Source organism: Chelonia mydas, chromosome 17, assembly GCF_015237465.2.
Source record: "Chelonia mydas isolate rCheMyd1 chromosome 17, rCheMyd1.pri.v2, whole genome shotgun sequence".
NCBI classification, from domain to species: Eukaryota; Metazoa; Chordata; order Testudines; family Cheloniidae; genus Chelonia; species Chelonia mydas.
The window spans coordinates 13723071-13751051 of NC_051257.2; the positions used below are offsets into that span (position 1 = coordinate 13723071).

The 27981-nt window shown below is 41.9% G+C and overlaps 1 protein-coding gene across 2 annotated transcripts in view; it reads right to left on the minus strand.

Moving 5' to 3' along the window:
• GALNT17 (polypeptide N-acetylgalactosaminyltransferase 17) overlaps positions 1-27981 on the minus strand; it is a 279198-nt gene that overhangs the window by 177072 nt on the left and 74145 nt on the right. The window lies entirely within an intron of this gene.

Consider the following 27981-nt stretch of genomic DNA (forward strand, 5'->3'; position numbering starts at 1 on the left):
CTAAAACAGCTTTTTGGGAAGGATTTCTTTTGAAAATGCATCAGCAATGGGCTAAAACAAGAATTGATCCTCAAAATGTCAAACTGAACTAAAGCAATTTTCTGATTTGCTCCTGTGTCCTCCAAAACACAATAAACCGTGTAAATGGATAGAGACAGAGAGATATAGAGATAATGCTTTATTTTAATTTGCATACCTCTGCACTGTTCTTCCTCCAGGCAGGCTATTCTGGTGGTATAACCAGCTCAGTTTGTGACTACTCAGAGAAACATCCAAACCAAGTGATTTAAGGTTTGCCCACTGTTAATTTACATTTAAATTACATGCACCACTCCTGTCATATTCCGTCTGCCCCTGATTATGGAGGACAAATGGATAGAGACTGGGACAACAGCTACCAGGATCTTTAATGTGCATAATAGTGAAATCCTCATAAGGCAATCTGGCAGGAGGCAAGGTCTTTCCATAAATACACTGCTCTCATGTGGCCATGGCTGCAGCCACAATAGGAGGCAAGGTAGAAAGTCAAAAACAAACAATTTCCAAGCAGCTAAAACAAACTTAAGCATCAGTCTTCTTTCAGTGTTCTGCCTTCATTTGTTGGCACAAGGAGCAGCTGGTCCAAGTGTAGCACTCGGCCTGCAGCCACGTGCTATTGTTCTTCAACTCCTCTAGGGTACACCGCGATAGTTTGTTATTGACAGACTGACATGTCAACAAAAATTCATGTGTTCATTCAAGAAAACACCTGGTGCTTTTGTTCTCTCATAGGGCTGAAGGAAATAAAAGATTTTAAAAAACCCCACAGTGCTTCACCTCAGCCATAATTAGAGGGGCCAATGGAGAACTTATTAAAAGCAGCAGAAATAATGAAAGGTACATTACATCGGAGACAGTTTTATTTTTTTCTTAGCACTTGCAGTAAAAAGGGACTGATCTGAGCTCCATGCTTTATTTATGCAGAGCATGTGGCTCAGTATAGTTACAAGCTGTGGTTTGGGAGGTTGGCAGCTCCACTCAGAAATATTTCTTGCACATTTTGAGATATTACTGTAGGAGCAAAGGGTCTGCTATATGCTATAAGCTCATCAGTCTGTCAGAACCAGAGTACTGTCGTGACCTCTAGCCATTACTGGCAGATAATGAGAGGAAGTTGGAATGTCTGTAATGGATAGGGTGAGAGAAGAATTCCCTGCCAACCTGGAACATGACTATGCCCTGAAGCATGAGATGCACTTATTGTCATCTTAGCAGATAGAACTATATTGTTATAAGAAAATTCAGCCCCTTTAAGAACCAGAGAAACATGTTACATAAAAGAGCTGTTGTGCCTCTCGTTAACTGAGAAGAATGAGTCTTCAATGGCCAGTGTCCCTTCAGAAGCTCACCAAGAGCAGAATGAACAGTGCCTGGGGGAAAACCTCAACAATACTGCAACATTTCAACCACACTCAAGCTATTAAAATGATCTTTTAAACCAGGGGTTCTCAACCTCTCTCTTTCCGAGCCCTCCCCCTGCAACATGCTATAAAACCTCCATGGCCCACCTGTGCCAAACCAACGCATTTTCTGCACATAAAAGCCAGGGCTGGCATTTGGGGATAGCAAACAGGGCAATCGCCCTGGGCCCCGGCGACTCTAATGCTGGCCCTGCTTGGTGGACCCCTTGAAACCTGCTTGCAGCCCGCAAGGGGCCCCGGACCCCGATTGAGAACCACTGTTTTAGACCACTCTATTAATACAGGAAACACAATCCTTGGACGTAGTTCAAGGTGGCTGACTTCCAGACAAAGCCACAAAATTCTGATCCAGATCTGAAATGCTCCCAAGGTCAATGGGAGTTTAATTTGGGACTTTGGTTCAGCTTGTTAGTGAAATCAGGACCCAAACCCCAGATCTGGAATTTAACGTTTTATAGGAGTGTCCAGATCTTGATCTCTGGGCCTAATTCGGGAATGAGCCTATCTTAATTATAGTTTATGTATCTATACAGCATTTCTTATGGGACCAGCAGTGAGAGTACTATAATACCATGACAAAGGATCTTCTCATGGTAATTCTGAACCTAATCAGAAAGAGGAAATATCATGATAAAACATGTTTTTGCATATTTCCAGGCTAATACTGCAGTCCAGAAATTTGCTTGTTTGTTTCTGTCTGAGGGGTTGGAGCAAATGCGGTTGTATCGTAGAGCTTGGCTGTAGACAATGGATCGTGTGGTATGGTCTGGATGAAAGCTGGAGGCATGTAGGTAAGTATAGTGGTCAGTAGGTTTCCGGTATAGGGTGGTGTTTATGTGACCGTCGCTTATTAGCCAAGCTCTACGATACAACCACATTTGCTCCAACCCCTCAGACAGAGACAAACACCTACAAGATCTCTATCAAGCGTTCTTACAACTACAGTACCCACCTGCTGAAGTGAAGAAACAGATTGACAGAGTCAGAAGAGTACCCAGAAGTTACCTACTACAGGACAGGCCCAACAAAGAAAATAACAGAACGCCACTAGCCATCACCTTCAGCCCCCAACTAAAACCTCTCCAACGCATCATCAAGGATCTACAACCTACCCTAAAGGATGACCCATCACTCTCACAGATCTTGGGAGACAGGCCAGTCCTTGCTTACAGACAGCCCCCCAACCTGAAGCAAATACTCACCAGCAACCACACAACAAAAACACTAACCCAGGAACCTATCGTTGCAACAAAACTCGTTGCCAACTGTGTCCACATATCTATTCAGGGGACATTGTCATAGGGCCTAATCACATCAGCCACACTATCAGAGGCTCGTTCACCTGCGCATCTACCAATGTGATACATGCCATCATGTGCCAGCAATGCCCCTCTGGCATGTACATTGGCCAAACTGGACAGTCTCTACGTAAAAGAATAAATGGACACAAATCAGACGTCAAGAATTATAACATTCAAAAACCAGTCGGAGAACACTTCAGTCTCTTTGGTCACTCGCTTACAGACCTAAAAGTGGCAATTCTTAAACAAAAAAACTTCAAAAACAGACTCCAACGAGAGACTGCTAAATTGGAATTAATTTGCAAACTGGGTACAATTAACTTAGGCTTGAATAAAGACTGGGTGTGGATGTGTCATTACACAAAGTAAAACTATTTCCCCTTGTTTATTTCCCCTCCTACTGTTCTTGTAAACTGCTGGAAATGGCCCACCTTGATTATCACTCCAAAAGATCCTACCCACCCACCCCCCACCCCACTCTCCTGCTGGTAATAGCTCACCTTTCCTGATCACTCTGGTTACAGTCTGTATGGTAACACCCATTGTTTCATGTTCTCAGTGTATATAAAATCTCCCCACTGTATTTTCCACTGAATGCATCCGATGAAGTGAGCTGTAGCTCATGAAAGCTTATGCTCTAATAAATTTGTTAGTCTCTAAGATGCCACAAGTACTCCTCATCTAGTCTAAGCTTCTGCATACCAAAAGCCACACCCAATAATTTCTGCATCAAGCCCATAACTTCTGGCTGAGCTAACGCACCTCTTCTAGAAAGACATCCAGTCTTGATTTATAGACTTTAAGGGATGAAGAGTCTACCACATTTCTAGGTAAATTGTTCCAACGATTAATTAACCTCACTGTTAAAAATGTGAACCTTGTTTCAAGTCTGAATTGGTCTAGCTTCATCTTACAAACGTTGGATCTTGTTATGCCTTTTTCTTCAAGATTAAGAAGCTGTCCATACTACCAGAATCTCCTCCTACTTAGGTACTCATGGACCATGATAATCAGAGATGGACCTGAGCCAAAACCAGAAGTCATTGGAGCTATGCCAGTTTACACCAATCTAGGACCTGGCCAATTAGATCTAAATATCAGACTCTGGAAGAGTTCAGATTCAGATCTAGTTGCTCACACCCTACCTTCAGCACTTAACTAGCACTTTACATCTGCAAAGCACTTACCAAAGTTGGCAAACAGACCACATTAGCTAATTAATACACTTTACACAATGGCATTTTTACTAATAAATCCTGCTGCTTCCCTTCCTCCCCCACAGTCAAATGTGCTATGGCACCTTCTTGTAGGATTTAAATAAAAACACTGAAAATCAATACGGAAAACCAAAATTTATCTGCTGGCATCACTTACAGTTTTGCCTCTTACTCAGATGCAACCATTGGTTTGAATGAAAGGCACTTCTATGCCCCATTAAATCATGACTGACAAAGGCTACAGCTCTTGGCAAATGCTCCTTGCCCCTAGCACACATTTTATTGGGGATCCAGTTAAGAACATATTTAAACTGTGAACTTGTGTTGTCAGCTATTCCAAATTTGTGTTACTGTATCATTGGGTCCGATTCTCTATTACACTAAGGCCCCCTCACACCATTCTGGCAGAAGAAAGGAGCCCTAAAGGGGACAGAAGCATCTACACCAAACCTGTTTTTAGCCCCTGGTATAAGGGTATATTGAGATGGGCTGGGTGAAGGGCACTGGAAGATGATATCAAGCCAGGAGCATGGGCATGGCCAATGCGCACTAGACTATAGCCATTCTCCACTTCACAAGGCCCAAAGGAGGGGTCATGGGAAGCAGACCGTAAGGTAGAGCAGCCATGAGGTTGCTTGAATGTATGCCAGGGGCTGCACCATCCCCAAACAGCCCCACTATACAGCAGGAATACAGTTGCCTAAAGTTCAGCACAGAAATGGAATAATAGAATTGGGCCTGCTAGGAGCTGGTAAATGTCCCCACAACCCTGCATACACACAGACATAGGCCTACACAATCTGAACAGCTACTACTGCAGTCCTAGAGATGGTATGAAAGATTTTTACATCAAATCCAAACTTGTAACCAGTAGAATACACAAGGAAGCAGCTGGAAAGGAGGGATACAGCTGAATATAGGAAGGGAGATATTTTTATAAATAGCTCTTTCCACATATTAGACTACTCCTTTATAGAAATAACCATTCAAGTGCAAAATAGAGGAGGAGAGTGAGAGAGAAATATGACTGGTTTTATGCTGAACGGCTTTGGGTATATCAGGCCATATGAAGCACATCAGCAAATGTCAGAATAAAATAAAGGTTTGTTACTATGTATGTTTGTGTCTGCTGGACAAGTCTGCCATGAGATCCTTTGATCGTTCACTTTTATCCTTGCCACATCTTTGTAAATATAGTGCAACATGTGAGATCAGAATGTTTACTGACTGTCCCAGTAACAGTAAAGGGGATATCATATAATTTACTGCTTGGTCCGCCTGCTGGGGTGAAAAATATCTCAGTATCACAGAAAATGTTCTTATAGCACAGAGAGACCCGACGCTAGCAAGCAGCCTCCTAAAATTACTCAGGCCTCCTCACTGATTTAACAAGGCCCCATTTGGTACTTCTGAGTTATCTTCGGAGTTCTAGGGTGCAATACTATGCCCGTGTCACAAAATCTACCTCTACCATGAGCCCAAAAAATCATTCCATTCCTGCATTGGTTAGACAATTAGCTATCTGAGGATGAGATTATTTCTTCATACTCCCAATCCACATCCAGTCCATCTGTCCTGCTTCATCCACGTGAACTTGCAACTTGTCTGCTACACACATTGTGAGCAATCTAGGGCATGGGCTGTGTCAGGGTTCCCTCCCCACTCTGAACTCTGGGGTACAGATGTGGGGACCCACATGAAAGACCCCCCTAAGCTTATTTCTACCAGTTTAGGTTAAAAACTTCCCCAAGGCACAAATCCTTCCTTGTCCTTGGATGGTACTGCTACCACCACCAAGTGAGTTAGACAAAGATTCAGGAAAAGGACCACTTGGAGTTCCTGTTTCCCCAAAATATCCCCCCAAGCCCCTTTACCTCCTTTCCTGGGGAGGCTTGAAAATAATATACCAACCAAATAGGTAAACAAGGTGAGCACAGACCAGACCCTTGGGTTTTTAGGACACTGAAAACCCATCAGGTTCTTAAAAGCAGAATTTTATTATAAAGAAAAAAGTAAAAGAAGCACCTCTGTAAAATCAGGATGGAAGGTAATTTTACAGGGTAATAAGATTTAAAACACAGAGAATTTACCTCCAGGCAAAACTTCAAAATTAAAAAAAACGGAATAAACCTCCCTCTTAGCATAGGGAAAATTCACAAGCTAAAACAAAAGATAATCTAATGCATTTCCTTGCTATTACTTACAATTTCTGTAATTTTATATGTATCATTTCAGTAGAAGCTGGATTACTTGCTTGTTCTCTCTCTTTGTCTTGAGAGGGAACACAGAGAGAGCACAAACCCCCCTCCCCAGATTTGGAAGTATCTTCTTTCCCCATTGGTCCTTCTGGTCAGGTGCCAAATAAGTTAATGGAACTGATTAACCCCTTACAGACAAGTGATTCTGTACCTCTGGCCAGGAGGGATTTGATGTTACTGCATACATAAAGGTTGTTACCCTTCCCTTTATATTTATGACAGGTTGCCTTCCTTGCTATTTGTCTGTATAGCTCCAAGCACAATGGGGCCCTGATCCTTAAATGGGCTTTTCAGGTGCTACCATACTATTTAAATAAATAACAAGTGATGAGACAGAGAGGCCTCCAAACCAGCAGAGAAAGGATTAACGAGATCCTATGATCCTAATTAGCCCCATCTTGCTATACCTGTAACCAATGCCAAACCTGGAGGGGGAACAGAAGGAGAGAGAGCCTTCGCTTGCAGAGTTGTGGAGAGATAAGTCTGCTAGCTGGAGCAGCCACTGGGGAGGAACAATTAGATTTCAAGCAGCGAGCAAAGCATGAATCAGAAACTGCTTGGGAAGCAAGCCTGAAGGGCAGGAACGCCCCCCTGGAAGACTTGGGGATGGTCCAGTATTAAGCTAGGTTTAGTTCTTCTTGCTCCTCAACCCCACCCAGAAGGGGATAAAACTGGAGGGACAATTAGCCAGACGGCTGGAGCCCAGCTCAGGGGGCAGCAGAGATAGAGATTCTCCCCACCCCTGGGAAAAACACTCTAACGCTATTTTTTGTATTTAAAAAATCACATTCTTGTATGTAAAGTGGGGTCAAGACTGGGGTGTAGTGTTCTTGGTATACGCTGTGAGGTCCTTGCTTGTGTTATTACACCCTTGTAGGGGAACAGAATAAAAATGCTAACTGAACATAAAATTAGACTCTGATGAACATCAGAGTATTTATACATCGATAAGTTCTGCTAAGTGTCAAGGAGTTTGGATTCTTTTCTGTACCTTTTTGCTATGGAATTTGGGCTGGGAATTTTATGAGAACGGGATCTGTCAACATTACTAGTACTAGCGAGGTGTGGATCGAGTCTGCTGCCTGTGGCTGCTGTAAAGAGGAAGCACAGAGATGCTTTTAAGTACAAAATAAGCTTTTGGAATCTCTGGAACCACCTACACGAGCGTGTGCAAAACCACAATGTTTCGGGCTTGGGTTTGTTGAAGATTTTGCGTGAGTTCTTATTCTCTCTGGACCAGTTTGCTCATCCGTACCCAAAACTGTAGAAATTTGAGGTGTAACACCAGTGAGGCTATCAAAAGTTTTCACCATCTTTACTCTGAGCTCTCAAAGGCCTAAAGCACTTGCGCCTGACCCCTTCTGCAAAGCTCCTCTCCAACTCTGCATCCATATCTCATCTTCCTGACATCCCAGACGCTGACTGATCAGCATTAGTGAGTTCTGAACCAAAGGGCAAGTCTAAGAAATGCCAGTGCAAACGTGGAATGTTGTTGTCAATGCACTACATATAAATCCCAAACCCCCCTCCTGCTTATGTTGGTGTGGTTATAACTGTAAGACTCTGGTCCCAACTCTACTACATTTTTGCCATGTTATGAAACCATTTTTAAACATTGGGTTTAAGAAAAAAATCTTTCCGTCATTATGGAGGCAAGTTTGACAGGGGCCAAAGTTTGGTTGAACAGCTTCTCCAACCCCTTTTTAAGACCTAATCTTGATTGTAAAGGTTAGTAGGATGTGTAATTCAGATCACGCAATATGAGAACAAAAGGGCAAGCAATGAAACCGAAAGACGGTAAAATTTAAAACTGGTGAAAGGAAATACTTTTTAAAACAATGCTTCATTAACATGTGGAACTCCTTGCCACTAGATACCAGTGAGGTCAAGAGCTGGGAAGGATTCAGAAAAAGATTAGACATTTATATGATTAATGAGACCATCCAGAGTTACATTTAATTATAAGTGATATAAACCCTCATGCTGCAGGGCATAAGCCAATTTTAAACTGGTGGAAGTTAATGAGATACTTCTACAATTATTCCCAACTTAGGCACTATGTTTTGTTTGCACCTTTTTCTGAAGAATCTGGTACCGGGATCCATTACAGACAGGATATTGGCCTGAACTAGTGTCACAATTCCCAAGCAGGCCAACTACTTGGGGGCCTGCAATTTCTGCACCCTATGGCCCCATATTGATTCAGTAACTCACAAGCCAGCCAATCTTCCACCATAGAGGCAAGGTAGAGATTGTTCATCTTAAATAGGGCTAGGTGGCATGCATGGGAGAAATGGGAAGAGTTAGAAAATTCATGGTGCAATTTTCCCACCCCATAAAGCAGCACAGGGCACCAAAGATGCATAATCCCTGCACACTCCCATATAAGCCATGACATGTTTAATACCTTTGTAAATACATACAAACTTTTTTATTATAAAACACATCCCTGCCTCATCTCTCCACCTACCCAGCAGGCTGCCAGGGTCCCTGACTCCAGAAAACAGAACTGGGAATGTTTACAACAGTCCAGATATTCTGGGGCTATTGGCAAATTTAACAAACATTCCAATGGATGAGAACTGGACACAGCCCTGCCCATGAGGAGAAGTCATCTGCAGAGCGTTCTCTGTTGAAGCACTTGGAGCACTGCACAAACCATTTACACTCAGCGAGAAACAGCAGCATTCAAGCATTATAGAGTCAGTGACCAACAGAAAAACCAGGTAGGATGCCAAAACTCCAAAACACAGTGGAAACATTAAATAAAAAGGGGAGAGGAACCCCCACATCAGCTGGTAAAGGTCCATCATACAATAGCTCACCAGATGTGTATATGCATTCATGACAGTGACTTAGAAGAATTGCTACCTAATACTAATTACTGAGAGTACTTTGGGCAAATTAGAATATTCAGTCTGAGGATCAACCAAGATTGTGCAAACGTTAAGCCTCAATGAAGCATGAATTATTACCTCTGTTTTACAGAGGAGGAAATTGAGACACAGGAAGGCTAAGTGACTTGCCCAAGAGATAGCAAGTCATTCTCAGAGCAGGAAATAGAAAAGCATGTAGATCTCCTTAAAGGAGAAAGGCTATTTACAAAAATGGATCCCTCTTTGGTAAAGTTTGTCCCATGTTGTCCTCCTTTTCCTTGTGCTGCTTCATCAGCACGAAGCAGATGGAAAGATTTCCCCCAGACACAGTGCAATCCTTGGGAGGCTCAAAGCCTTCCTTGCCAGTCGTACACCACTCGTCCCCCATCTAACTGTCTTCAATTTCTCTTAGTGGAATATGTCCCTTGGGTCCAGATTTTCAAAGCACTCCTCGTCCATTTCAGCATCTAAACCAAGAGGCCAGATTTTCTAAAATGCTTAGCACCCAGATGGCCATCGAAATCTAGTTATTAATCATTTCTTTGCTGGTCACTATACAAAATAAATCAACCTAACATGCTTATCCAGGGCATATCCTTGGACATTCCCTTCTTGCATGCAGTTTTGTTGTAGCCATGTTGGTCCCAGGATTTAGAGGGACAAGGAGGGTGAGGTAATATCTTTTATTGGACCAACTTCTTTCGGTGAGAGAGACAAGCTTTTGAGCCAACACAGAGGCCCTCTTCAGCTCTCTGTAAGCTTGAAAGCTTGTCTCTCTCACCAGCAGAAGATGGTCCAATAAAAGATAATATCTCACATTCCTTTCTTGTGGGAGGCTTGAAGGTTTGAATATTTAAGTGGGCAAATGTTCTTTTGATTATTGGAATAAATGATTTGTTACTTATTGTGTTTGAGAACATCCATAAAGTGGGGTAAGTGCTGAATTATTTGGCTAAAACTTTTGTAGTTTTTCTATAAAACTTGGTCCAATGGCATAAAGAGAGTTCAGGTTCATAAGTTCATAATATTTTTATGCCTCTCCTTGTGTCTCTCAATGACATCTGGTGTTAAAATGCAAGAGTAAAGGAAAGTGCAATAAAGAACTCCTCAAAGAACTTTTGTAGATTTGACAGTGGAATTCTCTCAGAAATTATCATAATTTAATATAGATTCATACTTAACCATGAACAAATGCATGAAGGAAGAGAATATTCTATACATAAAAAGATGTATTATTAATTATACCTTGCGCTTTTGCCAAAGTCTTTTTCACTATCTAGTAATCTCTGTCCTTAGGTGGCCCCCATCAGCATATCAGAGCACCTCATAGGCATTCAGGAATTTATCCTCCCAATGTCCCTATGAAATAGGGAAGACTTATTTTCCCTGTTTTTCAGATGGGAAACTGAGGCACACAGACAAAATGTCTTATCCATAGTCACACAGGGAGTCTGTGGCAGAGCTGGAAATTGAACTTACATCTTCTGAGGACAAGTCTACATTTAAAGTTTAGATCAGGGGTGGGCAAACTTTTGGGGTGCGAAATTGTATGGAGGGCCCGGTAGGGAAGGCTGTGCCTCCCCAAACAGCCTGGCCCCCGCCCCAGCCCCCTATTCGCCACCTCCCACTTCCCGCCCCCTGACTGTCCCCCTCAGAACCTCCGACCCATCTAACCCCCCGGCTCCTTGTCCCGACTGCCCCCTCCTGGGACCGCCCCTGCCCCAAACCGCCCCCCCCGGATCCCATGCCCTATCCAATCCCCCCATTCCCCGACCCCTGACCACCCCAGAACCTCCGCCCCATCCAACCGCCCCCTGCTCCCTGTCCCCTGACTGCCCCCGACATCCCCCGCCCCTAACCGCCCCCTGCTCCCTGTCCCCCCTACCCAACCCTCCCACCACCGCGCACACTGCCACCACCACCCCCTTACCATGCCACTCAGAGCGGCAGGAGCTTGCGGCCCCGCTGCCCTCGCAGCGGCAAAGCACAGGGAACAGCAGGGGAGGGGCCGGGGGCAAGCCTCCCGGGCCAGGAGCCGCGTAGGATGGTCCCGTGGTCCGCGGGCCGTAGTTTGCCCACCTCCGGTTTAGATGGACGTAGCTATGTTGCTCAAGGATGTTAAAAAAAAAAATCACACCCCTGAGCACCAAAGCTATGCCAACCTAACCCCGCAGTGCAGAAAGAGCAAGGCTGGCGGAACAATGCTTCCGTCACCCTATCTACCGCCACTCAGGGAGGTGGATTACCTGCAACGATGGAACTAAACCTTCCGCCGTTGCTGTAGGAAGCATCTACACTCTGGCACTACGGTAGCAGAGCGACAGCTCTTTAGCTGAGCCGCTGTAGCTCCTGGAGCACCGACAAGGCCAGAGTCTCACTCAAGAGTTTAACCACAGCCTTCGTCCCCTTTAATGAAGACATTACTTATTTAAGCTCCACAAGTCCCCATCTGAGGTTAGCATATCAGCCCTTTAAACTGTGGCGCACAAAAATTAAGTGGTTAACCCCAAGGTCACTGGTGCGGAGGAATAGAAGCCAGGAGTCCAGACTACCTGCTATAATCACTAGAGAACTTTTAATTCTCAGACTGGGGTTACAGATGAGAAATTTTTTTTAAAGTATGAAAAACGCTCTATCAGAAAATAGCTGAACACAGACCTGCTATTTTGAAAATAAGCACTTAATATAGCCGGTGGTCTTGATGAAGGTCTGCGTGCAGTACTTTACAAAAACATGGCTTGATGCTCTAGAGAGCGAAGCACCCTCAGCTCCCATTTGATTTAATTGGGAGATGAGAGCGCTCAGCACCTTGAAGGACTGGGCTGCAACACTGAAATCTTGGAGCCAGTACTTCCAAATTCTGTTCCTGGCTTTGCTACTGAACTGCTGAACACGCTCCCTGGCTCAGTTTATTGGAGGACTTGCATCCCATCAGCGTACTCAGTATTAAGGTGGGAAGAATATTGACTGTACCACAGAGGGGTTTTCTGAGACTTACATTAAAGTGCTTTGAGATCTATGGAAGTGTAAATTGAACAAATCTAAGCTTTGACATTCTCTGTTGGGCACATCAGATGTTCATCATGTAATTTAAACGTAATATGGTGCCTGAGAAACCCAGTTCATTTACTCTAGGTTAGCAGTGATATTGGTGGGCGTTTAGTGAAAAGCAGCTCATTGCCTCTTTGCTGTGCAGATCAATATACAACTACTGGAATATTTGCCTGCCAAATTTAAAGTGCAATTATTTGTATATAGCATTATATAAGAACTTCTTATCCTAGTGGGTATGTAATTTTGGAACATATCCCATATGCGGTAAGGACAAATGTATAAAGTAGGAGACTATAAAGTTTGCATAGACTGAAATAGTGTGGGGAATGATGCCATTGCTGTAATAAGTATTGATGATAAATTTAAAAGAAATAACTGAGTTCATAGAAAATTATTTTCTCTAATAATGGATCCACATTACTGAGTGCCTAGAGGATGGTTTAAGGACTGGCAGGATTAATTTTTGCCTTCTACTGGTGTCTGTAAAAGTTTTCATATAAATTCACTTAAGCCTGATCATCGAACTGGTAAGTCTGTACCACTGTGGTGTTGCTGAGCGATACTCGGCAAGCTTTCAATTTGCCCCCTGGTGGAATCTGAAATCGAAAAGGTCTTTAAAAAACAGAGTCAACCAACGGAAATCAGTCTTGACATGATCCACACAAATATTTCCATTTCTCACACCTCACCTCATACATCACTATCAGCTCATCATAACTAATTGCCATATTGCACCACAAAAGCACATAGTTTAATGAGACGCTACCTGCGTAAGCTTGCTTTGGGATGAAAGCTGGCAAATAGAAATGCTGTGGTTGGTGATAATAATACTTGGTCTTCAACAGACCTTCCAAGGATCTCCAAACATTAGTTAAAGTAAATTATTACCTAACTAATCAATTGACTAGTAAAAGGTATTCCCTCGCCCCCTTTTACATTTGGGGAAAATGAGGCATGGAGCAGTCAAGTGACTTCCCTAAGATCATACCATTAATTAATGGCAGAGTCAGAACAAGATCTCAAGAGTTCTGACTCCTGATCCCCTTGCTGTAAATTCTCAGACAACATGCTTCCTCTGATGTTCCTGTTCTAAAAATAACAGGCAAAATCAACCCTGCAAAAACTCCATTGGGACAGAGTCTGCTTTCAGTGATACAGGTTTAAACCCAGAATATCTTCCCTACCCTAATGAAGTTACTCAGGCGTTGAATTTGGCTGGTTATTTTTCCCACACCAGGAAAAAGGTATGTTTGTTTTATGTTCTCTAATCCAGTTCCCACTCCCCCACCCTTGTAATACATTGTTGCACATGTATGAACTAGGGCATCTTTATTGTGTGCTGTCTTCAAATCTCAGCAGAAAAGCAAAATCCTTACAATTCTCCCTAAACTATAGGTACACATGTAATTCCATAAATTAAACCTATTGATCTGAAGAATGTTCAATTCACTTGCTCCACACAAATATCAAGTTTACTCAGGATATTAATTGATCCTCATTTTCATCTGCAAAGATTATGAACAGGCGTATAAGAAAGAAAACCTTCAGACTGCTATTCATGATGTACTTTCCTAATCATGCTGCATTCTCTGATGTGGAGGCTTATTTTAGTTTGTATTTCGCTGATTCAGTTGCACATGTCTTCTTGTAAAAGGAGTTATCAATAGAAAATCAATGACATAATTTATGAAGTAGAGGGAAAAGTAGAACCTCTTTCTCCACACAAACATACTCTTAAATGGCTTAATAGGATGATATACTGATAGCTTAATGCTTAAAGAATTCAGAACACATGTATTCCAGCAAATATTGTATCTCTGATCTTTAGCAAATGTTATAAGGAAAATTTTTAAAAATTAGGTAAATAGATTAGAAGTTTAAGCAAGATATGTTTGAAAGATTTCCCCATGAAATTTGTATTTTAATGGACCTATTTTATTTCCAGCACACAGTAATATTTTTTAAGTTATGTGACAAATTATAAAATAAGGAAGTACTGAAATATGCATTATAATTTAACTATACAAGTATATAGGGACATTTTAAAATGTACATTTACTAAATAGGAGCAGTTATGTTCCATTGAGAAATGGTATCCTGAGCAATATGTAAAAACATACAAAATAAGATAATTATGGAAACATTTTACAGAAACAAAGTTGCTACAAAGCAAGTAGAAATTCGTAATGAAGGCACCACAGTCGTTATGGAGTTACCAACAACAATTACGTCTCCCATCCGCCCCACTCCCTCCCCCCCCCCCACTTTGCTAAAATGTATTAAGGACTGGAAAAAATAGAGAGTCACTGAATTTTATCAATTGAAAGTAAATGAACAAGCAAAATTTTAAGAAAATCAAAACTAAATATCACAACGTATGCATTGTTCATTTATTTTCACAATTATAGTTTCGTTGTAATTATTTATGATAACATAGTAACTTCCATTCATGGCCCTGATTCAGCAAAACATATCAACATGTGATTAACTTCAAGCACGTGACTAATCCTGTCCCTATTCAGCACTGCACTGAAGCACTTAATTTAACTGAATCAGGCCCTCTGCTAGCAAATGTCCTATAGTATGTTTTGTAAAAATAACATTTGTTTTGGTAATATGAGACTTCATGGCACCATTCTGCTATGAAATGTTTAAGAAGTAGGAAACATTGGTTGTTGTTGTCAATAAGTAGTACTGATCAGAAAATTGACCATTAGTGATATCTATTGTGCATAAGATATCTGTATAGCTGTGTGTATATATATATTTATTTTAAGTAAATGAAAATTCATGTCTTTCCAAAACTTCAAAAGTTATTACTCATGCTGCACATCATGACCACAGATAATTTCATCACAGCCACATAAACAGAACCCAGAGATTCTTATTCCAAAAGCAGTCTTCTACCAACTAAGCTAAAGGAGATCCTCCAGCACTTGTTAGCAGTGGAGGGCTTAGGACCCATAGTTAAAGCAATTCTGATTCCATCCTGTAGCTGGCAGCAATGCACATACATATTTGCCAAATACAATATCTTTGGACACACGTATATAAACTTCTCGTTGAAAAATAATGGTGAAAGCCAGACAATGAACTCCCAACTTCAAATAAAAAGGCTCATTTTATGTTTACCTGTTCTCTATCCATTGCTATATTCAGATTTAAAAACTAAGGATTTGTTTTTATCTACAGGTGTTATAAAGCACAAAATAAAAACCGCTAGTTATGTGATGATCTTTAAATTTTATTCATTTTAAATGGGGTTATATACAAGTTCAAGTAATCAAGTCTCAGAACTCTGTGCTAGTATAGACCATGTATCTAACTCTGAACATTAATGGATATAGCCCGAAGTTACAAATGAAAAACAGGTGGTACCAACACCAATTACAAGTGTCAAATTCTTTAAAAGTTTGTGTGCACATATTGTTCAGACAGGGGAATTACTGAAAATCTAGTAACTTTCTCCACATGCACACAAATTTGGATACATTTAAGAACAAAGATAAAATACTGCTACTTATTTAATATAAAGATTTTATTAGTATCAGAGCTGCAGAGCCAACATGGTAACCTATGAGAAAGCTGCAGTCTTCTGTGCCCTATGCATAATCAACAAAAGAAGCTGCTAAATTTTTATTTAAGAGGCAGATAGAGCACATTCTGATTTTCAGATTTCAGATTGCATTTGCATGTGAAAATGAGGGCATAATTTGCTGGTGATGATGCATGAAAAGGAAAGAACCCATACTGGTTTTCAGATCTCAAGTTGCGTTTGTGAGGCTAGCATTTGATAAGGAGCAAATCTGCTCTGGCAATCACAGAGAAGGGATAAATATGGAAAACCTTCAATGTTCAAGTCAGCATTCAGAGTCTAAGTAAGGGCCACACCTCAGCTGGTGTAAATAGGCATATGGCACCATTGAAATCAATAGACCCACCCCGATTTACACCAGCAAAGGTTTTGGACCAAAGTCTGTAATGTGTGGCCTTCCTTGTACGCATCACCAAAGGTCTAAAAGAATACAATGGGGAGCAGCAAATATCCCTCCACTCACACTACTCTGATATTTCCAGAAGCAATCTGCATTTGGATAACATTAATGTATAGTTGCTAATGCCCAACCTGCTCCTTTTCTGCCAAACCTTTGTATTTGATTCCACCGTTTGTCCCCAAGAAATGCCTTGAAAAAGCTGAAACTGTTTGATCTTAAGGTGACCTTTCCAAGGTTCCCTACCTTGTCTCTGTTAAATTCATAGCATAGCCACAGGATTGTTACATTAGAACATAAAATACTCTTTCTGGAAGGTTACAACGTGGCACTACTTTATTTCTTAGAACCCATAACCCTAACATGCACAAACAAAAACCGAGAGAAAAAACAAGTCTGCTCTGTAAGGAAGTGATGCACAACTCACCACAACTTGCTCTTGGCTGGCTCTTTGCAGACTGGCTGCTGAAAACCCAGATCACACACTTCCCTACAGAACCCCCCTAGCCTGCAATCAGGACCAGAAAAGCCATTACACATAATATAATAGTTTGTAATTTTAACACAGTTTTCAATAAATCACAGGCTACCTGAGTGCTGTCGGAGGGGGTGAGGGGAGCTATAAATTTGGTTCTTCTATTTACTTTGCTCTGACTGAGTGTATGATGCTTGAAAATGCAGAGGTCCAGTTTTGCACAGCTCCAGATGAAAATTAAATGGGCTTTTACATCCTGTAAATGCTGTGGTGGCTTCTCCCTGATTAGGCTTTCCTGCACTCTTTGCAAAAAAATTTTTTATTGCATTTGACTGCAGGAGAGAAATCACTGTGCCTTGCAATGCTTTCGCTTGCTGCTTTATGCATGTAGAGTAGCACAAAACCTTCATAAGAGTCATCAGAATGCAATGTGAGAACGAGACAGAGATCAGGAGAGTTCTTTCTACTGTTTGCAATGAACAACAAAGATTGTGATGAAACGGCCTTGAAGCTCCATTCTCTGGCAAATGTCATTCTTGCAATTTTGAATGAAGTAAAGGTAAAAAATGTGCTCTCTTTCCCCTCAGCCTCATCTCATGAATGCTAGCTTTAAACAGGAGGAGCTGTGACACATGGGCAGGACTTGATTTACTGTAACCTGCACACCTCCTGGGTATGGTGCTCCATCCCATCTAGTGGTACTGAGACCAATTAATGAGTCTGCTACAGTCTTAGTGAAGGGCCATAGTAGAAGCTCATGCATTTAGCTCCAGAGGTCCCCGGTTCGATCCCGCCTGGGGTCAGTTGGTATTACATACTTGACACAATACCACAAATACAGTAACTCCTCACTTAACGTAGTTTCACAGTTACGTCGCTGCTCAATTAGGGAACATGCTCATTTAAAGTTGTGCAATGCTCCCTTATAATGTCGTTTGGCTGCCTGCTCTGTACACTGCATGTAAGATTTTGTGGAAGAGCAGCGACTTTACAAGGGAGCATTGCACAAGTTCCTCTTTTCTGCCTCCTCCCCGCACTTCCCCCTTAGAACTTTCTGGGAGGGAGGGGGAGGAGCAGGGAAGCGCTGCATCTCCACTCTTCCCCCTCCCTCCCAGAAAGTCCTAAGTGCGAAGCACTGGGAGGGAGGGGGAGCAGCGGGGAAGCGCCACATCTCCACTCTTCCCCCTCCCTCCCAGAAAGCCCTTAGCACCGCCAAACAGCTGTTTGGCAGCGCTTAGGACTTTCTGGGGGCGGGGAAGGAGAGGGGATGCGGCATGCTCCGGAGAGGAGGTGGAGCGGGGACGGGAAGAAGCGGGCCTGGAGCATCCCCCAGCAAAGTCGGCGCCTGTTCTTCTCCGGGTAAGCTGCCACCGCTGCTGCAAAGGTGCTTCCTAGCGTCCTTGCCTGCAACGGGCTGTGCCTGTTGGGGTAAGCCGGGGCACTTCCCCAACCACAGTACAGTACTGTACAGTATATAATGCCTTTTGTCTGCCCCCCAAAAATTTCCTTGGAACCTAACCCCCCCGCATTTACATTAAATCTTATGGGAAAACTGGATTTGTTTAACATCGTTTCACTTAAAGTTGCATTTTTCAGGAACATAACAACAAAGTTAAGTGAGGAGTTACTATATGCACGTGAGGAAGCATTCAATCCATTAAACAAATTAAGGAAATTGCTAAGAGAATAATGCTCCTGCCTGCTACACCAGATCTATATCTACTGCAGGTCTGAAACCAAATTCACCAGAACTAAATTGCCCACAGGAACCTGTGTCCTTGCAGATGTAACAGACAAAAGTACTTTGTCAACAATCTACTGGGGCCTGTATACCTCTTACTTTAAAGAGAAATAAGATACCTGGACACACAAGGATTTTGACAGGGAGAGGGAAAAAAAGGTTCTATATAGTAGCCCAATAGGTCAGTCTCAAGTTCCATCTACCAGAGTCAAACATACCTAATTCCCAACACAGTTACTTCCTGGTCTGAGCCAGAAACAGCACCAAAATGCTGGAGGGTGTTCCTGCACTGAAGCACTTACAAATCCTATGGGGGTCTTCAGATCCATTCATTTTAGTCATCAGTACAGAACTGTGTTGGGCTGATGCTCCCACCCCAAGCCAAAACACATCTCAAGGAATATATTCCTCAGGATACTATGACAGGGTCAGGCCAGATGGCTATAGGAGAGTGATAGAAGGCAGAGATATTAGCCCCAAGCTAAGTAGGTCCCTCTTCCCTGGGTAAGGTAACAGGGAAGGTTCCAGAACAATCAGGAACTTTCTAGAAACAATTAAAGCAGACAGGCTGATTACAACACCTGCAGCCAATCAAGAAGCTGCTAGAATCAATTAAGGCAGGTTATCAGGGCACCTCGGTTTAAAAAGGAGCTCACTTCAGTTTGTGGTGCGCATGCGAGGAGCTGGGAGCAAGAGGTACAAGAAGCTGAGAGTGAGAAGGCGTACTACTGGAAGACTGAGAAGTACAAATATTATCAGACATCAGGAGGACGGTCCTGTGGTGAGAATAAAGAAAGTGTTGGGAGGGGGCCAAGGGGAAGTAGTCCAGGGAGTTGTAGCTGTCACACAGCTGTTACAGGAGCCACTGTAGACAGCTGCAATCCACAGGGCCCCCCCATCCCTCCATCCCCCCAACTCCCTACTTGATACCGGAGGAGTTGATCTGGACTGTGGGTTCCACCAGAGGGGAAGGTCTCTGGCCTGTTCCCTGATCCACTGGGTGGATCAGCAGACACTGCGGGGATTGTTCTTCTTCCTTTCCCCATGCTGGCCAGTGATGAGGCTAACTGAGTGAATGGCAGATTTGAGCCACGAAAGTGGCCAAACTGAGGGCTGCCGTGAGCCTCTGAGGCAAGAAAAACTGCCAATAATCGCAGGACCCACCAAAGCAGAGGAGGAACTTTGTCACAATACTCAAAGTGTGTTTTCTTTACTAAGACTCATGCTTATGTCTGCCTAAAACCCCACAGCAAGGAAACAGAAGTGCCTTTCTCTCCTTAACTGAACTTAAACATCTCAACCAGCTCTTAGGAATACTAGCGTTCTATGGTGGGACTGTTTAAGTGCCGTCCCATTGTATGTCTTAGATTCTGTGGAAGCAAGTTCCAGAGATTTAAAAGGCCCTGACTTCAGCACACACGACAGGGGTCACAGGTTCTGGGTTCCTAAGGAGTGCAGATGTCAACGCACATTGAGGTCCCATAGTTGTGAATGTCAGAGGTATTCCAGAGCCATCCTACTGAGGGCTTGAACCTGTCAAGATATAGCTTACGCTTAGTTAAATTAATGCCTATCAACAGATTGCATTAACAATTGCATGATAATTAAACCAGTTGAAATTTCAGTAGTTTCCTATTTCCTACAATATTTTTCATTGGAGAAAATCTAGAGGAAAGCAATAAAAATGATTAAAGGTCTAGAAAACATGACATATGAGAAAAATTGAGAAAAAAATGGGTTTGTTTAGTCTGGAGAAGAGAATACTGAGGGGGGACATAAGTCTTCAAATATGTAAAAGGTTGTTATAAAGAAGAGGGTGCTATATTGTTCTACTTAACCACTGAGGATAGGACAAGAAGTAATGGGCTTAAATTGCAGCAAAATAGATTTAGGTTAGACACTAAGAAAAACGTCCTAATTGTCAGGGTAGTTGAGCACTGGAACAAATTGCCTTGGGAGGTTGTGGAATCTCCATCACTTGAGGTTTTTAAGAACAGGTTAGACAAACACCTGTCAGGGATGGTCGAGATAATACTTAGTTCTGCCTCAGTGCAGGGAACTGGACTAGATGACCTATTGACGTCCCTTCCAGTCCTACATTTCTATGATTCTATATTAGAGCACAATTAGCTCATGGGGGAATGCTACTTCAGCACAGATGCTTTTAAATGGAGGCTCCAAATGTCTCTGAATGGCGATGTACTCTTTTTTCCAGATAAATTTTAAGATTATAATGATGAGATATTACATTTACCTGCTAAGCACATAGAGAAGGGTAGACAAATGAAATGCCAAATCATTTTGTTAAGAGTCTGGGAATAGACATTACTGGAGCTTATTTTTATTAAACTTAATTTTAGATTTGTCTTACAGAATGTTCTCTGAAATGGGAAAGCATCAGTTTGTCTGTGATGTTAGTGAAGGCTCCGATCAAATGTGTCTAGAAAGATTAAGACACAAAAGATATATATTCCACATTCCATGTCATTAGGTTAGTGACAGAGATATTTTTGATTTTTAAGTAAAACTTTGTTGAAAACATTGCGGGGTTTCAACTAACTACAGAGCCAGTTGAAATTTTTCAACAATCAAAAATTGCTGATGGAATTCTGAAGAAACAAAAACCAAAAATTAAACATTGTTTTTTAAATGCCCAGGAAAATTTATATTTAGTTTTTTTTAAACCAGCTCATCATAATGTTTTGAAATCAACTGCCAAGGAATCTGGCTTCCAATTCTATCTATCTCTGACAGATCCAGCCCTGATTTTATTTTCTGACTCTCAATCAGACAATGAATACCGTGTAACAGGGGGGCTTGCCCCTTCAGGAATAGAATCTTGGGTCCAGCAAATCCTTATTACTAACGAGGCACAGCTCAACAGAGATCAGAGGCTGCTTTAGAAGTGAGTAGGTTCCAGCAGCCTGGGAGTTGGGACTGAGACTACAGATGGGAAAGACTTGGGAGGAGCCCTGATCAGAGGGTAAGTACACAGACTTGAGGAGACTTTCTTTTGTAAGAAAAAAAGAGAGCAAACCACCACAGGAATAAGACAAGATTCTAGCCGGGTAGAGCTGAGAGCAGCCTGTAAAGGCAGGGAAGAATTTCAGAGAGTACAACTGGGAGAGAAGAGTTTTGTGTCACTAAATTAGACCCTGGGAGAAGGAGCGTTATTGGAACAAAACCCTTGTGGTGTTTATTTAAGGAGCCCCTTGAAGGGGAAAATGGAGGCGAGGGGGTGCTTGAGAGCAGCAACGCATTCACTCACTGGTGTATCTATCTTGGGACATCTGCATTCACGTTGCAGCTACAGCAAAAACATCTTCTGCAACATGCTTCACCTTCACCAGGATGCCAATTTGAAGAAAAAAGCTTCCCTGAACCTCTTAAACTCTCGGTGCTTTCTTCCATCTTCCACTCAGAGAAAATGCCTGGAGCCCAAGAGCTGCAGCAAAGTCCACAGGAATAAAAGCATATCAGGCCAAATGGTGGCAAAGAGCCCATTATTCAGAGACTATCAGTAAAGGCAGCTACAGAAATGAACTGTGTTGGTGACTCAGAATCGGGGGAGAACTGAGGCTAATGGCTGTGACTCAAACCCTGAACCCGTTACTTGGAATGATTACAATAATTAGTGCCCCTGATATGTCACTGGATATTTCTTAGAAAATGACTGTGGATGATGATCCACTTCTCCTGCTCATTCCAGTCCCCAAAAGCCATGTGGGCTAGCTAGCAAATACAAGCTCGAACAGCTGCATATTGGAAAAGACACAAGTCTACCTGTGCCATGCCTTACCCATGTCCTGCAAGGACCACATGGCAGCTGGTGAGTGGAGCAGAGTGTTCCATTAAAGAGGAAATACTCAGAATAATTAAAAAACAAGTTATGTGCTTTTTTTCTCCTTCCTTATCTTTGGATTTTTTCCCTTCACTTTAACCTATTCTGTTGGCTTTAACAGTGTCGTTATGCTAACAACAGATGTTCGAAATACAGCAGGAGTACTTCACCTTCCCACAACTTGTCACAGTTCTGGGCAGACACAACACTTGTGGGCATTATTTTTCTTAAATCTAGTCTTCATTCCCATGTCAAAATACCATTGGACCAGAATTTATTAGGATTTAAAAAGGTATTAGACATTTATCTAGATAATGAGAACTCCACATAGTTATATTAGACAGGATAAAAAAAAACAATATAAATTAGGGATATAAACCCATTGGTTAAGGGCACTCACTAACAGGGGTGAGAAAGAAATATAACCGAAGGGCAGATGGTTTCAAAACTGTCCATTGTATGGTTTCTTGAACCTTTCTCTGAAGCATCTGCTGCTGGCCACTTTCAGAGACAGGATACTGGTCTACATGGTTCACTGGTCTGATCCAGTCTGTCAATTCCTACTTTCCCAGTAAATTTAGGAGGGTGTTATGTTCTATTAAATCAGAGTGTTCATTTATCACAGCATCACTGTATAAAGCAGAGGTGCAAAAATTTGGCACCACAATGCGCTACTGTGGCCATCCACCAGGAGCCCAAGAATTACATCTTATTTGCATTTAAATGTGCCTTACGTTTAATATAAAATAAAACTCTCATCATCCTGTTTTCCTGTACTCTTATCTTCCTTCACAGATGAGTAGATATTGCTGTTTGAGTTCATCAGCAATAAACCCTGCAAACAATCAGCTTTTTCCTTCAGCACCAACTACATGCTAGAACATACAACGAGAGAGTAACACTGGCCTGCATTTCAGGGCATTGTGGGTCACATAGAGCCTCTGGGTAGCACTTTGAGCACTTCTGGTCTAATGGAAAAGACTCTTTTCCAGGTAGAATATGAGGATAGAAGCCAATCTCATCTTAGGTCAAAGGTGTAAATGAGTTGAATGGCCTTATCCAAGACTCATTTGTGTGCAACGCAAAACCATGCATGCTGTTATTTGATGTACCAATCCACAGCAGCAGCAGACTTTGAACCTCAGACCTTCAGCTCTAAAATACAGACTCTCCGCCACTCAAGCCAAAGGCTCCATTAGCTGACAGAAGTAGTAGGCTCTTATCCTCCATGTAGATGTAATTTACACTTCATAATAGCATGCTTTATTGACATGACCAGCAGCTTTTGCTCAGTAGGTGACTGGGGTCAGAAGAATCAGTGTCGCAAAAGATCAGGATTGAAGTTTCACAACCAGATCTATCTTGAGGATGTTTGCATGGGATCAAAGCCAGTTTTATACCTGACGTGATCCAATATTATTATCACCCTCCTTTCAGAGAGGGATCCAGACTGAAACCCTGAATCCAAACTCTTAAAACCGAGGCCAGTTCAGCTCTGGAGCTGAGCTACTTTTATTCAGGAGAAAGCCATGCACTCCTTTTTTATCTTTTTCTTAAAATAACAAAAGATAGAACAAGTGCCACTGAGTAGCACAAATTGCTACCTATGAATAGTTTGAGTCTGTGGGCATTATAATTGCCAAGTAGTCTCCAGTAGAGACGAGTATGTTTTTACAGTGATATTTAAAATTAATACATGCTTTATAATGCTTATCAGCCAGGGCTTTTTTAAACAGTTTTCCTTACTAATGTCGCAATTTTAAATCCATTTAGGCTAATTTCCTTCGACTTGAATCTATTTTAATCAGAGACCAGGATACTTGACTGAACTGGTTTTTATAAAACTCTTCATAAAAATCAGCAATAAAGGAAGCATTAGGAAAATAGAGAACAAATCTTGGAATAAGATGGGAGGGGGGAAATGAAAATTTCCAAATCCTCTAGCAAAGTCATAACCACTCCCCAACCAGACAAAACACCCACCTAAAATGTCAGGATACTCAATCCCTGAAGAACCAAGTGCAAATATATACTATGGAATGCTTTACAGAGACAAACGCAAAATTACTGTACCCAAAAATGCCCCATGTCAACCCTCTCCCAAAATATTAGCCAAGTCCCACAATCATTTTTGTAACAAACCCAAAAACTCAATGGGAGGGAAATACAAAATAACACACGCCAGATGTGACTGTTGTTTCTGCAGAAGAATCAACTGGGGTTGTGATAAGCTAAAAATGTTAATGAATTCAACCTCCCCTGCCCAGCATCTCAAAGAACATTAATTCCCAAACTCAACTCACAAATTAACTGTGCTAGAGGTAAGAATTCTGGATGGGGAAGTTTGTGTAAGGAGCTCATATTCAGGTGTTAGAGAAGACTCCTCACCAAGGTTTTTCAGTGTAGTAGGATTTGTAAATCAGGTAGCTAGAGGTGCAAACCCTTTGATGTGTATCTGCAGTTCATTTTGCTGATGCACGTGTAAATTGTGCCTGCACAAAGGCGATTTCGGCTTCAATCCCTTTGAAAAAATCACCTAAATATTTCTGTTTTCATTGTTCAGGGGGACTTGGAAACCACTGGTGGCTGCCTGAAACTTATCCAGCATGCATATAAGTAAAGGACTTCAGCTTGTCATGACATTAAGTCCTTAACCCTTTCCCAGCGTGCTGTATGTATTTAACCATATCTCCTTTTCTCATGATTATCAGTGGCCTGCAGATTCCACGTAATATCTCTGTCACTAACCTAATGACATGGAATGTGGATATGTATCTTTTGTGTCTTAATCTTTCTAGACATATTTGATCGGAGCCTTCACTAACATCACAGATAAAACTGATGCTTTCCCATTTCAGAAAACATTCTGTAAGACGTATCTAAAATTAAGTTTAATAAAAATAAGCTCCAGTAATGTCTGTTCCCAGACTCTTAACAAAATGATTTGGCATTTCATTTGTCTACCCTTCTCTATGTGCTTAGCAGGTAAATGTAATATCTCATCATTATAATCTTAAAATTTATCTGGAAAAAAAGAGTACATTGCCATTCAGAGACATTTGGAGCCTCCATTTAAAAGCATCTGTGCTGAAGTAGCATTCCCCCATGAGCTAATTGTGCTCTAATATAGAATCATAGAAATGTAGGACTGGAAGGGACCTCAATAGGTCATCTAGTCCAGTTCCCTGCACTGAGGCAGAACTAAGTATTATCTCGACCATCCCTGACAGGTGTTTGTCTAACCTGTTCTTAAAAACCTCCAGTGATGGAGATTCCGCAACCTCCCAAGGCAATTTGTTCCAGTGCTCAACTACCCTGACAATTAGGAAGTTTTTCTTAGTGTCTAACCTAAATCTATTTTGCTGCAATTTAAGCCCATTACTTCTTGTCTTGTCCTGTCCTGAGTGGTTAAGTAGAACAATATAGCACCCTCTTCTTTATAACAACCTTTTACATATTTGAAGACTTATGTCCCCCCTCAGTATTCTCTTCTCCAGACTAAACAAACCCATTTTTTTCTCAATCTTTCCTCATATGTCATGTTTTCTAGACCTTTAATCATTTTTATTGCTCTCCTCTGGATTTTCTCCAACTTGTCCACACCTTGCTCAAAGTGTGGTGCCCAGAACTGGACAGAGTACTCCAGTTGAGTCCTTATCAGTCCTGAGTAGAGTGGAAGAATTACTTCTCGTGCCTTGCTTACAACACTCTTGCTAATACATCCCATCCTGACTATAGAGCCTAAACCTGAAAAGAAAATAAATAATATTTGGATCAACCTAACCTGCAAAGATCACTCTTTTGACCCATATGTTAGGCATTTTCTCAATCTCCCTTCTGCTACAACTGTGTGGTTGAACAACTAGCCTGGAGTTGGTGAGGGAGGCAATTGACAGCTGCGTGAGAATCTGAGATGCCAAGCCAAATGGCAGTATTACAAGTTAAGTGTCTGGTGACCGTCCTAATAGGAACATAAGGACATAGGACTGGAAGGGACCTTCTGGGTCATCAAGTCCAGTCCCCTGCTGTCACAGGCAACCCCATCAGATTATTTATTTGTATTATTGTAGCACCTAGCAAGGAGTCCCTATCATGGACCAGGACACCATTGTGCTAGACTCTGTGCAAATACAGAACAAAGAGACAGTAATATCATTCATAAACTTAATGTGGAGTACCTTGGGTTCAATTCTTGGGACTAAATTCTCATTCCTTGGGCTAACATGCTTGGGGAGTGCAGCAAAGGCAGAATACTCATCTATCCATTTGGTGATGGGAGAGAAGGGCCTCTGGGTGGATTAAAGCACAGTGCAGGCTGGCACTGAAGGGATGCCCATCAGACTGACTCAGCTAGAAGACTAGTGAGGCATAGTGCAGGGGGCAAATAGTTTATTCTGGGAACTATAGCAGGACTAAGGAGCTGGCAGGAAAAGAAAGTAGAGGCTCTTTGCCCAATTCTAAAGAGCAACAGACATCTGTGAAAAACTGTGTCTGATACCACAGTGGGCGAGGCTCTGCTGCCTGGAGTGGATCTTGGCCTCTCCTATCATTACCACCTACAATTTTACAAAAGCAACATATTAAGTTTTGTCCTGGTAAACTGTCTCTTGGGTTTAATTCCAACCAATTAAATTGTTCACTATTGAACGAGACTGTCTAGTGACTGAGTTAAGTGGGAAGGGAGAAAGCATCAACTGAGATCATGGATCATTCTACAAATACACTAGAAGCAAGAGGAAGACCAAGGACAGGGTAGGCCCATTGCTAAATTGGGGGGGGGGGGCAAATAACAACAGAAAAGGTGGAAATGGCAGAGGTGCTTAATGACATCTTTGTTTCGGTTTTCACCAAGAAGGTGATTGGACGTCGAACATAGTGAATGCCAGTGAAAATGAAGTAGGTTCAGAAGAGGCTAAAACACGAAAAGAGCAAGTTAAAAATTAGGTGGACAAATGAGATGTCTTCAAGTCACCAGGGCCTGATGAAATACATCCTAGAATACTCAAGGAGCTGACTGAGGAGATATCTGAGCCATTAGCGATTATCTTTGAAAAGTCATGGAGGACCGGAGAGATTCCAGAAGACAGGGAAAAAGCAAATATACTGCTCATCTCTAAAAAGGGAAATAAGGACAACCCAGGGAACTACAGACCAGTCAGCTTAACTTCTGAACCCAGAAAGATAATGGAGCAAATAATTAAGCAATCAATTCACAAACAGCTGGAAGATAATAAGGTGACAAGTAACAGTCAGCATGGATTTGTCAAAAACAAATCATGTCAAACCAACCTGATAGCTTTCTTTGACAGGGTAACAAACCTTGTGGATAGGGGGGAAGTGGTAGACATGGTATATCTTGACTTTAGTAAAGCTTTTGATACTGTCTCGCATGGACTTCTCATAAACAAACGCAACCTAGATGGAGCTACTATAAGGTGGGTGCAAAACTGGTTGGAAAACCATTCCCAGAGAGTAGTTATCAGTGGCTCACAGTCATGCTGGAAGGGCATAATGAGTGGCGTCCCACTGGGATCAGTTCTGGGTCCGGTTCTGTTCAATATCTTCATCAATGATTTAGATAATGGCATACAGAGTAGACTTATAAAGTGAGTAAGAGGATGCCAAGCTGAGAGGGGTTGCAAGTGCTTTGGAGGACAGGATTAAAATTCAGAATGATCTGGACAAACTGGAGAAATGGTCTAAAGTAAACAGGATGAAATTCAATAAGGACAAATGCAAAGAACTCCATTTAGGAAGGAACAATCT